The sequence below is a fragment of the Pleurodeles waltl genome, chromosome 12 (genome assembly GCF_031143425.1).
Source record: "Pleurodeles waltl isolate 20211129_DDA chromosome 12, aPleWal1.hap1.20221129, whole genome shotgun sequence".
Classification (NCBI taxonomy): domain Eukaryota; kingdom Metazoa; phylum Chordata; class Amphibia; order Caudata; family Salamandridae; genus Pleurodeles; species Pleurodeles waltl.
In genome coordinates, this window is record NC_090451.1 from 167917788 (window position 1) to 167930161 (window position 12374).

A 12374-nucleotide genomic window follows, 5' to 3' on the forward strand; every position below is an offset into this window, starting at 1 on the left:
ATGCATTTTACTGGATGGGCCATTTGCGGCCGGTAAAATGCTTCGTACGTCTGGTCCTTAATGTTTTACGTCTCAGCCTAGTCTGAAGAAACCATTTTCGGTACAAGAGCACTTATTGAAACTTAATTAACGTACCATATTATCTCTCTTTCTTTGTCTCTCCTTTTATTTTTCCCCCACCCCCCTCTCTATATTTACTCACATTTTGGGCAACCTTAGTCCCATGTTTACCCTTCTAGCTCTATTTTTCTCTTCATGTTTCCTTTTAGTTTCTCTATCCTTATGCACCCAATTTCAGTGTCACTTCTCTAGGTCTCTTTCTTCTTCCCTCCTCCGAGCAATTTTCTAATTTCATGCTTGTACCCCTTCAGCCATAGATATTATTTTCTAGCCTGACAGTTTTCCTCTACTTTCAAGCCTGCTGCCACCCAGGGTTTTTCTGTTCTCATGCACATTTCCTCTTCAGTCCTCCCCCAGTTTCCACCTCTCACATAATGGTGCTGAAATGCATTCTGTTCTCAAACTGTAAACTGAACCCAAATTTCATTCTTTCTCCTTCTCACTTCATTAATCTCCTCCAGGGCTGAATGTTTATTGGGGTGGATTGTAGACCACCACAAGTAATAGTCACTAACCTGTTAGGTCCAGGCAAAGGTTGGAAGCTATGGCACAGAGCAGGCAGGCTTAAGTTAAAGAAAATATGTAAAGCATTTAGAAGTACAAAAACACTTAAAAAGTTCACAATACAATATAATAAATATCACACATCAATGTTTAAAAATGGAGTAAAATTTTATTAAAAAACTCACCAAAATAACAAAAATCCATGAAGGGGAACCAAAGATACACATTTTAAAATATTTAGGATAAAAAGTTACAAGAAAAAGTAAAGCTCCAATCAGTATTCATTTTTCACAGGTGACTGGAAGCTCAGTGTAATTTCAAGCCAACTGTAATGGAGTGCTAGTCAGATACACCAAGCAGGTCCATGGCAATAGATATTACCTTAGAGCTTATTTTCTTAAATGTTAGTCAAAATCCTTCAGAGAGGCAAGGATGCAGAGGGTATCCGAGGAAGTCCTCTGGAAGCCAGATGGTCATTGAGCAAATTCCTGCTGAAGCTAATATTTTTCATAGGAAATGATTGGGGGGAAGAGGGAGTAGTTCATATTTCATGCTCAGGAAAGTCTTCTGGTGGCCTTTGCCCAGTCAAGATTTCTATGTACATTCTAAGTGTCTCTTTTGGATCTCAGAATCCTCCAGCAGGAAAAGGTCGCAGACTGACAGACTGTATCTGATTATGAGTTCCACAAGGCTTGATACCTACTTGCTGAGGGGTTACTGAAATGGATTTGCTGCTGCAGAGAGGCTCCAAGTGAAGAAAAACCTTTTTTTGAAGGCAATAAGCACCCATAAAAGTAGCATTAGAGTTAAAATCACCCAATATAAAACAAATAATAAACTGACAACAATATGGAAAGCAGTACAACATCATGACAGCATTACATGAGCATTATACTACGGGCCCTCGCAGCGGATCATAAAAAGGACCCGGACTTGCCATCACAAGGACATGGGCTATCATCTAGATTCTTCATAAATCCCAACAGAAAGCACAACAGGTACTTTACTGTGTCCGCTCTAAAGCGAAATAGTAGGTAAGCTCCCAATGTCTCGAGCGTGCCACAGATAATTAGTGGGGCAATTTAGTGCAGACAAACTCAGATACTTAATTGTGCTGGGCTTCTCAGACTCCATAGCTAATCTCCGTGAGTCTGCACAACCATAAAGTGCTTATCGAACATACCTTTTGCTTAGGTTGTTACATGTTTCTGGCACATTGCAAATCGGTTTTGAGGTATTCAGATTTAATGTATGCTAGCCCAGTGAATATGAGGACCTCTATCGCATGACAGGCAGTCCAGAATTATGGGGCTCATTATGAACCCAGTGGTTCAGACTGCTATGCCGGCGGCGGCGATAAATACCACCACCGGCATGGCGGTCTGAACCGCCATATTATGTACACAAGGAGGGACGCTTGTGGTGGCCCCCTGCCACCGCCAGGCTACCGCGGACAGGCAGCCTGATGATGGCGGATATCATTATCCGACAGGGCAGCGCTCTCCCGATAATGATCCCTTTTTCCCCCAGCCTTTCCCTGGTAGGTTCACCCACCAGGGAAAGGCTGGCAGAAGGGGGGCTCCGGGGCTCCCGTGCAGTGCTCCATTGCGCAGGTCACTGCCTGATTTACGGGCAGTGATCTGCACGATGGGTGCTGCTGCACCCGCCGCACTGAGACATTGACAACGGCTCCATGTGGAGCTGTCGGCAATGTCCCCCTGCATTCTGCTGGGCCGGTGGGAAACATTGTTTCCGCCCGCCGACCCAGCAGAATGTGTGTAATTTGGCCAGTGAGGTCTCAAGGGGTCTAGCGGTCTATAAAAAGACTGCCAGAATGAACACGGGGCCCAATGAGCCCCTATATCTCTAGAGAGAGCAGCCTAATTTCTCCAAATTGGCAATCACAATAGCATTGGACGGGCCGTACTACTACCTTCCAGGTTAGGAAGGCCCAGCTCTTCGTGGCAAATTAGGTGGAAGGATGATTTGGGGAATGAAAGAAGTTTCCTGCAAAATTGGTTCTCTCTGTGCTGGATAGCCTCACATTGTGAAATACCCCACACCTCAGCCCCATACATTGCAATAGAAATGCATTGCAGCTTATATAACTGTAATGGAGGGGTAGAGAACCGCCCCTCATTGGCTGTGGGAGGGTACATAAGGCGCCACTTGCCCTTGACAACTTTATTCTATGCTGAGGTACGTATGGCGTCGAAGACCCTGAAATGGATAAAGTGACCATCAAATGAGGAAAGGTGATTGTGCTACTCAGAGAATTGGCGCCAAAAGATAAGAACAAGATTTGTTTACACTGTGGACCACAGGCCATGATATGTGATTTTGTGAAATTCATGCTTAAATGCAAGGTAGCCATAAATTCCACAAATGCAAACACTAACAGATGCAGAGCCTTTGGGCTACGTGCCCTGAGCATTTCTTCGTCTGCATATAGAAGTGTCAGTAGCAACATGCCTTTTATTTTAGGTACAGAAGAAGTCATTGGAGCTCATTAATGTATAAAATAAACAAAAGTGGGGCCAGCACGAACTCCTGTCTCGTGTGACTATGAATGTGTATATCTCCAGATGCCTCTCCCTGTGTGTTGACTGTAAACCTGGCTCTCATATCTTTGTGCAACTATGCTAGATAGAGAACAAACACTTCCTGCAGCCCATGGGAAATGAGTATTTGCCACGATTTAGAGGGAGTAACACAATTGAAAGCCGAGGTCAAGTCCATGAATGCCAGATAAAGAGGGGTTTGTTTGGCAATGGCATGTGTACCAAGGGTCAGATTCAGGTTAAGACAACTGTCCCAATTTTATTTCTAAACACGTATTGATAATGGCACAGGACTGACTCAGCTTGAATCCATTCCTTGATTCGATTGTAAATTACCCTCCCCATAATTTCAACCATTGTATCGATCAATGAGATGGGCCTATAGCTCGCAGGTTGAGACCAGTCACCTTTTTTAAATATGGATACTATGATAGATGATGACCAGGAAGCTTGCACAGGAGAGTGTGTAAAATTATTTAATACGTTAGTCAGTAGTGGAGCCCAAAAATCAGTGTTGCATTTTATTAGATCAATCGGGACTCCATTAGCACTGGGCGCATTGCTACCCACACTTTGATAAATGGCAATCTCTACTTCACCCAGTGTAGTATGAATGCTCCCAAAGCTAATATCTATCACAAACTCTGCATTAGAGGAAGGAGCAGCATAAATCTTTCCAAAGTGTGCCTCCCAGGTCCTACTAGCAATGTGACAACAGATCGAGGACACAGGCTGATTTTTACGTCTCATGTCCGCAACTGTGGATCAAAAGAATTTACTGTCTTTTAAAGCAAACGCCTGCACTAATGAGTCCTACTGAGATGCTATTACCTCCCTCTGACATGCAATCGTGACCTCTTTATATTGCTTTCTTAAATATGGCACTACTGAATAGTCCCTGGTTTTAGTGGCAAGAGTCCTCCACAAGGCTCGGTTGACCTTTGAGCAATCATGATTAAACCACCCTGGAATGTCAACTGTTTGGGCAGCTAGGCTTTAGGAGGTTAAATCTCCCTCAATGGTGCCCTCAAGGAATAATAACAGGTTTATACCCAAAATGTTTGAAATGAAAACCACAGGGGCTAGTTCAACTGTATCTGCTAATTTGCTGAGAAGTGCTTGGCAGTCCACTGGTCAGGCTATTGACTTAGGGAACCCGATATTGGAGCCTGACAACTTAGTAGTGGAATGCCATAATCATTTCACTGCACTTTGTGGTAACGAAGTGAATCCGGAAGCAGGGACCCCAACCCAGGGTGGAGGTAGCCACGCTTGGAGTTTGAAAAAGGTATCTCAAAAGAGAAAACGTTTTTGAAATGGATGATCCCACCAGACCTAACTTACTTCAAGGTTCAAGTGCATGCAGGAAAGTTATGGTGGAGGATAGAGGCTATTCCCCTAGAGAATTGTCACCAAGATTGGCAGGGAGCCCGGGTGTTAGAGCTGACACCACAGAGACGAGGGGTCATAAAGAGGATCAATTGAACAGTATTAAAATACTGTCTTGGAATGTGGCAGGGATAGGTAGTATACTACAAGAGGATGATTGGGGCATCTTATTGAAGCTCATGATATATGTCTCTTTCAAGAGACGTAAAGCATCAACCCCATTTATAGGAATTGATATTTGTCTTTTTGCACTAATGCAGTACATTTAGGAGAGGGAAGACCGGGGGGGGGGGGGCTTGCAAGCTGGATTAAGGTTTCACTCCAATGTGTAATTCACTCAACTAGCACAATTTCACCAGATCTTCTGGGTGTTAGCTTGAAGCTCCCATCAGATATGACCCTTTACATTTTTAATGTATGTAATTGGGTGGAAGGCCACACATCAGACATAGAAGTATTAATGGAGCTTGAGTCTATTCTAGCAGAACGTCCTGGCAATCCTATCATTATAGTAGGTGGGGAGTTTATTACCACAATGGAGCTCCTAGAAGCAAATGGGCCCAAGCTGACAGCAGAACAAGATTCCCAATGGCAGATTCCTCAGATTGATCTTTCCCATGTAAAGTGGTCAGCTCGAGCAGCACAAGCCATGGCATTGACACTCAATCATGACCTTAGAGCAGTCAATGGGAGGACTTCATCGGACAGGGATAGCAAATTTACCTATAATAGTGTAGAGCATTCTAGTATAATTGATTACTTCTTAATTAACGTTAGACTTTGGCCATTTTAAAAGGATATGGAAATCTTTGAAAGGAAAAACAACGACCATAATGCAATGTCTCTTACTTTGGTGGGTAGTATGGTACTCAAGCATCTGGTGTATCGTTTGATCTGATTTGGGGAATTTAAAGCACCCCAACAATGGTAAAACAATTAGGTGGGACTGGGTTGTTAGGACTCCAGATGTGCTTGAGGGGGTTTTAACTAAGGTTATGGAGGTAGTAGAGAACATCGCTGATGAGCCCCCTGAAATGAGAAGAATGGTCCTACAGGAAGAACATGATCTACTTTACTCCTACATGAAGGGGGGTCACTAACGCCCAAGAAAACCCTACAAAAAAGGTGGCTTGGCATAAAAAAGCTTGTAGGGAAGCCAAAACCAATCTCCTGAAAAGCAGCCAAGGTACATTGCAGAGGTTCCTTGGTGAAGTATAGGTTGCTCCACAGGAGGGAATCGGCAAAGGCAAAAAGAGCATGAGAGAGTTCCCTGTAGTCAAATCTAAATGATGCACTAACAACCGAAGACAATAACTCTTTTAGGAAAACTGCAGCAGTATGTACCAGTGGAGATGATAGGAACTTCGAATTTTGTGTATAACCTGTGCAGCGGGTCACCCAATTTAGCAACCTTTATTCGAATGGCCGGGTGATGCAAGAAATGGTTTAGATTCACCCATAAATCAGGAATTTAGAATCAATAATTATCCTAGCAAGGTGGAATTGGGATTAAATGAGACAATTGTAGTCAATAAATCCTGCTCAGCAGCAAGAGCCCCAGTGCCCAACAAGATACCCAATGACTGCAATAAAAGAGAGGTTACTCTTAGTTCCATATATCAGGTTACACCCAGATGTGACCGTTATAGATGGGTGGGAGGAGCCACTTTTGACCAGTGTTGAAATTTGGGGATTATACATTAACCTATTGTCAAATGCCATACTGTTAGGCATGGAGATACCATCTTCATGGAAATTGGCAGAGATAATTCTAATCTTTAAAAAAAGGCTAATGTAGCAATCCGGGCAACTATAGGCTCATCAGCTTGATTGATGCTGTGCAGAAAATCTTTTATAAACAAATTCTTGCTCATCACCGTCCTTCCCTGAGGACTGAAAACACACTAAAGTGAGGCCCCTCCTAGAAAAAAACATCCTCTGACCCAGCAGAATTGAAGAACTACTGGCCCATCTCCCTGCTCCTCTATCGAGCAAAAGTCCTTGAGAAAGTGATCAACCAGCAACTCACCCAACACCAGAAAGATCACAACCTCCTGTATCCTTCCCAATCTGGATTTCGAGCTAGCCAAAGCGCTGAGACTGCCCTGATTGCAGCCACAGATTACATCAAAGCCCTTCTGGATGGCAGGGAAACAGCAGCTTTCATCCTCCTGGACCAGTCCACCGCATTTGACACCGTATCCCATCGCATCCTGAGCAACAGACTCCACCACAGCATGATTCAAGAAAATGCCCTTGAACAGATTACCTCAACGGCAGAGCCCAAAGTGTTTCTGTCTCCCACTGTTCACCTCAGAGCCCAAGTAGATCATCTGTGGAGTATCCCAAGGATCGTTCCTCAGCCCAAACCCTCTTCAACACCTACATGACCCCCCTGGCCATTACCATCAGATCACACAGACTAAACATCATCTCCTACGCTGACGACACACAGCTCATCCTCTCACTGTCCGAAGATCTCTCCACCACAAAAGCTAACTTCCACAGATGCATGATCAATGTTGCGGAGTGGATGAAGGACAACAGTCTCAAACTCAACACTGAAAAAATGGAAGTCCTCATCTTTGGGAACAACCCCTCGCCATGGACCGACACATGGTGCTCCACAGAGCTTGGCAGATCCCCCACCCCAACAAACCACGCCCACAACCTTGGCATCATCCTGGATAGCAAGCTATTCATGAAGAAACAAGTCGATATATCTCATCTGCCTGCTTCAATACCCTTAGCATGCTCCACAAGATCTTCAGGTGGCTCCCAGCAAACACCAGAAAGACTGTCACGCAGGCCCTTATCACCAGCAGACTGGACTTCAGAAACACGCTCTACATAGGAATCACTGCATACCTCCTAAAGAGACTCCAGATAATACAGAACACAGTGGCAAGACTAAGGGCCTAATTACAGCATTGGCAGTCTGCCCTGGGGAGGACGCCATTGCCATGATGGTGGCCGACCCCCCAAGTCGTATTACAGTGTTTCTGCAGAGCTGACCGGCAGGAACATTGTATTATGATGTTCCTGCTGGGCTGACCGGTGGGAGCAGTACTCCAGTATTGAACTCGGTTGCCTTAAAGGAGCCGATGCCAAAACTCCAATACCGTAGCACACCAGCACCCTCAGAATGTGCATTGTCTGCTTTCCAAGGGTGCTGGGCAGGGGGGCTCCTGCACTGTCCATGCCATAGGCATGGACAGTGCTTAGGCCCCCAGTGGTCCCCAGCTCTGGCTTTCTGACTCACTTTCCATGGTGGAGTGACCCCCAAGGAAAGGCTGGCAAAAAGCTGAGTAGTAATCAACATGGTGGTGCTGACCACAACTCAGACTACCATCTAACCGTCACAAACCACATTCCTGGTGGTGACGGTGGTCTTCAGGTGATTCTGCCCGCCAGGGTGAGAATGGGGTGGTGGAACCACCAGGAGTGCAGTGGTCCCACAGCCACCACGAGTGTGGTGGTCTGAAGACCACCACACTCGTAATGAGGCCCTAATACTCAACCTCTCCAGAAAGACCCACATCACACCCCATCACAAGAAACTACACTGGCTCCTGATTCAGAACAGATGCCAGTTCAAGATGCTAACCCGTGACTACAAAGCCTTATAAAATGAAGGACCAGCATATATCATAAAAAACACCTGTCCTTCCCTCTCCCTCGCATACACCCCACAGATCAGTTGAGCCAACAGTGGTGGAAGCTCCTTCATGCACCTGCCAGCCAAGGCTTGGAACAACTTCCCCCTGCACCTCTGGACCACACTGTCTCTCAAGCAATTTAGGACAGAACTAAAGACCTGGAGGATTGAATGATCATATCTCCACCCAGCAGCATACAGCTTCAGCACCCCAAGACCCTCACAGGTGATTTGCTGTGCTCTATAAATGTGTGATTGAATGTGTGATTGATTTGTAGGAGTGGATAGAGGACCAGGCAGTTTTATGTGAATTCCAGGTTGGCTTAGAAGTACAGTTAGTGTCACGGACCAGGTCTTTCGCTTTACATGCATCTAAAAGAAAACATTGTTTACTGGCTGGGGCAAACTTCATGGTGCCTTTACTGATCTACAAGCAGCTTTCAACCTGGTCCCTAGAGTCAGGCTCTGGAAGGTCCTAGAGGAAATGTGCATTCCTGGTAACCTCTTGAACATATTGATACAGGACCACTCGGATAATTATGCGCAAGTGATATAGGGTGAACAGGGTCATCTAACAGAGCAATTTAGAATAAATTGTAGAGTCAGACAGGGCTTTGTACTGGCAGCTACACTCTTTTCATTATACATCAATGGAAACAATTATGCATATCTTGTTTTTTGTCCAACTTATCGTAACCAGAGAAGAAAATAGGTAAGCTCCCATTTGTAGGGAGCAAGGTACAGGTCGATACATGGAGAAATATAGACTTCTCCAAACAGATACAAGTAGATTCATGTTTTTTTCACTTTCTAGATTTTTATTGTTAGCATAGACCTGGCGTAGCAAACATCTACAGACAAGAGTAACCTAGAAATGGTAAAACAACTCTTGCACGGTTGTAATGGTTTTAATGTCATTTTATTTTTAACAATCTTGATCCAACTTTATTGCTATTTGCACACTTATTTAGAGGGGGAAATTGAATCCAAAGGTTATAGGCTTGCTAAAGGCTCCAAAGTTCCTGCTTGTGATTATAATTCCTAATGTGAACTCTGCAACCCCACGATGTGTATATTGCAATTAGGACTTCCCTCATCCTTGCTTGCTCATAAGGTAGTCATTGAGTTTTTGTGTTCCCTTGGGGTTTAAAATTGCACGTTCTTAGTATTGTTATATTAGTCATGAAAATATTTTTTTATTAAATAATATGCTGCACATTGAGGTATTGAACTCGTATGTTAATCTAACTTGCACTACTGTAAAACGTCTTGGATCTCTAGAGACTTTTTATTCTTTTCTTGTTTGGTTGTTTGTATTTTTCTATGCAACCTGTATATGTATGATCCTGGAGATCGAAACAAAGTTATTATGATGATAATGGAATACTTTAATTACATGTGAGTGTGTAGTCAATCAATACAATTTATTAACATCACACTCACCCTTCAGGAAAGGTTTAATAATTATCTAGTTTCAAATGTTTGTGAATGCAAAAAATAGTTACAGTATTCAAGTTTGAGCTGTGCACTGTTATAGTCTCAACAACTTGAAAACAGTCTTTAGTCAGGGTGGCAGTAACTTTCATCCATAAAAAAGGTAAAATGAGCCAAAGACAATTTAAGCTATTTCAAAGGAAATTGATAAATTGGTGAAGTTAATGTGGGCTAATAGTGTCTATAAATAATTAAACTGATATTTTCAAATAATCTAATAGCTCATGACATATTGATTAGCAGTGCATTTAGCGAGCAAAGTCCCACTGCACTGTTTGGCCAATAAACGTTATTGCCACCTTGATTATAAGTTGTTTTAATGAGTGTATTGTGTCCTTTGGCTTTACCGCTCCTAAAACAATGAGGTTTTGCTCACAGCTTGAGCTCTAGCAAATGCATAAAATATTAGACACAAGTATTATATAAGCAGAATTTATTAATGAGTAACTATGTTGTCTGCGAAGAGGGACTTTTCCTTTTCATGATAATACTTAAAAGAGAATGTGGAGATCCTCAAAGTAAAACACATTTTAATCAACAGCTGGTATGCATATTTATGAGGCACATATTACGCCCCCAACAGTATTACTGGTAATATAGTTTTGCTCTCACCTAAAATGACACATTCAGATGGTTGACATTGATCACAATAAGAAAGGGAGAACAGGTTATGATTATAGGAGGTATGCGGCATGGCTGCAACTACATAAATGCTTTACATAGGCAGAAATACTGCCAGTCTGGAAGCTATTGTCTCCATCCTCTGCCTCCAAATCCAGCGGGAGATACAAGAGAGGCACAAGTGGGGTGATGCACCTACCTCTATATTCTAAGTGGATTTGTTTTAGATTTATCCTTTGATACCCCTTGGCTGTTTTACCAGAATATTGTATTTACAACATACATAATCAATACCTAGTGTGGCTTTTGCTGAGTGGACTTCATCTATTGGTGTTTTAAAGTGTCATTCACATTTTGATTCTCCTCACCACAGCATCCATTATGGGGCAATGGATCAATCTACTTTACGAATTGCCTCTCTTTACTGAGTGACAGGCCACGCCTGTGCACATCACTCACAGCTGCCTAAGATTATTTCCTTTCTTTTAGTGATAAATCAGGTTGAAAGAGTTTATTGTATTTATGTTTTATATTACTTAAATCCTGTGTGTTTATTCTGCATACATTTTGGGTGCCCAGTTAGAGGTTGATTTTTCTTTTTCTTTTTAAAGTTGCTGTTATAAAGTTTTTAATTGCTGTAACATGGTAGCTGCCTGCAGTCGAAGTGCTTGGTAAGGTGGCGTTTTATTTCTTTCACCTTTACAAATAATAAGAAGAAAACGCCTGATACAACTGAAAGGTTATTTATTTTAAAAAACACTACTAGTAAAATGGCTACATCAGTGATTATTTTGTTAAGTTGTTATATTTTAATTGCAAGACTGGAGTTTGAGATAACAGGCAATTCTTTTTCCAAACAATTCATAAACAAAGGAATTTTGTTCAGTGGGGTTCATCGACTAGTCTGTTAAACGGTCATTCACATTTTGCTTCTGCCCATCAGCATAGATTAGAGGGCAGTGGGTCACAATAGCACTCTTTACTGAGAGCAACTGCACAAAGCTTGCGCACTTTGGTCACATCTGCCTAAAATATTTCCTTCCTCTTAGTGACAAATCTGGCTCAAAGAGTATTTTTTTTTTCTAAAGTTTAAATACTATTTGCTTTTCTGCTTTTCGGGTGCTCAGTTAGATGGTGATTTATTCTCCATCTCCTTATAAAGTTTCAGTTAGAAAGTTTTTAAGTGAGATTGTAACACTGTAATTGCCCTTAATCTGAGTGCACTGTTGGATGGCGTTAAATAATGTTTTCATGACACTACCACATCAGTGAATGGTTTTTAATTTGTTACATGTATGTTGCAAGTATACAGCAGACATTTTTAGGTAGCTGTGTGAGTTTTTCTCTTTTTCTTTTTACTGTAGTGCCATCTGCATGCAATTAAAAAATGTACTTCTTTGTCAAGTCCAGACTTATTGGCTTTATCAATTCTTGTTTAGTTTCCCGAACTCGGAAATGAAATTCAGACAGTCCTTCCCTAAAATGCCTTGAGGCTTATTTTCTATGTGGCAACCGTACGCCCCTATTGTAATCAATGGTATTGCATTGTAGTCAGGTTCAGTTTGCAATCAAAGGGAGTAGGAAATAAAAGGCTGCAGCAATAAACAACAAGTTGTATCTGTTAGGCAGGCTATGTCCTCTCCGTGTGATAGTTTTCCAATTGTTCCAACTGATGATTCCTTGCCCTCTGTTAAGTACGAGTGAGATCAGCCTTTTGTTTTAAACAAACGGCGCTAAGTGTTCCACGACTGGCCGGGCAGGTAATGCCCTTACTGACAGGGTAAAGACTATATTTAGAAAGCAACAAGGTTTTTCAGGGGTTAATCTGTTCAAACTTTGTCCCCACTGGTCATGAACAAAAAGATGCCAGAGACATCTGGAATAACTGTAAGGCATTAATGGTTAACCGGAAGTGCAGTGTTACTGGATCACGAGGGATGTCTATAAACGTCGAGAAAAATGTCAGATACCTCTAATACCGGACTTTTTTTTTCACAGAGTTATCACGCTAAATGTATTCAGGGACA